The 1,284-nt window shown below is 41.0% G+C and overlaps 1 non-coding gene across 1 annotated transcript; it reads right to left on the reverse strand.

Annotated features, from left to right (window-relative positions):
* Nucleotides 1–354: 354 nt before the first annotated feature.
* Nucleotides 355–473, reverse strand: LOC138360548 (5S ribosomal RNA). The gene has a single exon (XR_011226463.1). It is a non-coding gene; the product is annotated as a 5S ribosomal RNA (ribosomal RNA).
* Nucleotides 474–1,284: the final 811 nt, after the last annotated feature.

Genomic DNA, 1,284 nt, shown 5'->3' on the forward strand with positions numbered 1-1,284 from the left:
AGTGGTAAAGTGTATATAAGTGATGCGTATTCTTGGAGTTGCGAGTTCAAACCCGGATTAAGCTATATATATATATATATATATATATATATATATATATATATATATATATATATATATATATATATATATATATATATATATATATATACAACATGTTTTGTTTTGGTTGTTTGTTTTTGTATAAAGCCTCACACACTATATTAAGCGAGTTTGTTTTAAACATGACATACATATTAATTCATTTTACCAGGCCTTATTCCACACAACTCCGTGAATTTCCCGTGGAGCCAGCCAGCCAGCCATTCAAACAAAAACAAACGAAACAAAACAAAACAAAACAAAAAACATTATTGCCAACAGCATTTGGTGTTCCCAGGCGGTCACCCATCCAAGTACTAACCAAACCCAACGTTGCTTAACTTCGCTGATCGGACGAGAAGCGGTGTTCTCAACGTGGTATGGCCGTTGGCATGAGACTGCCTACACATTGTGGCTAATAACCAACTCTTTTTAGTCATCACGGCAGGATACGGACCTTCTTGTGGTGTCTTAATGGTAATTGTATCCTAACATATTTTTGTCTCCTTGGCATGGATATTTAACATCGTTTATTCAGTCTTGGGTTTATGTTCTTTCGCCATTTACAGACATTTTACATCTACCTACTTCCTCAGCCTACCCTGCCAATTTCTAATGAATTTGTGGATTTTCTTTTGTAATACATACATGTGTGTGCTCATCTGCTCTTCAGTTTTTATGATATTTGTCTCATCTGTCCTGCTTTATGATACTTTTACAAAGAACATGAACAAATGCTTCTATTTTAGAGAAGATATGGGATCCAGGTTTCGGAGCCGTAAAACCAACCGTCGTGATTGGTGGACGAGTTGCCAGGTTGCAGCTTCTGTACCGTGCCGGCACATAAATAGGTTCGGCTCAAGCGGCGGCAGCATCATTCCCCCGTGACTGTCTGAGCGTCTCTCATCACCTTGGTTATCTCATCATCATCATGGTAGAAGCAAAGCCTACCAAGAAGGCTGCGGCTGCTGCTGCTGTGGCCACCACCAGGAAACCTCGCGTCCAGGTTGCTCACCCGAAAACTAGTCAAATGGTTCTAGCCGCGGTCGCAGCACTCAAAGACCGTAAGGGCTCGTCTCTACAAGCAATCAAGAAGTACGTTGTTGCCAACAACAAAGTCGAGGCTGCCAAGATCGCCATTTACATCCGAAGATTTCTCAAGAAAGCAGTGGCTGACGGCATTCTTGTTCAGACCAAGGGAAG

The sequence above is a fragment of the Procambarus clarkii genome, unplaced genomic scaffold, assembly GCF_040958095.1.
Source record: "Procambarus clarkii isolate CNS0578487 unplaced genomic scaffold, FALCON_Pclarkii_2.0 HiC_scaffold_115, whole genome shotgun sequence".
In the NCBI taxonomy this organism is placed as follows: domain Eukaryota; kingdom Metazoa; phylum Arthropoda; class Malacostraca; order Decapoda; family Cambaridae; genus Procambarus; species Procambarus clarkii.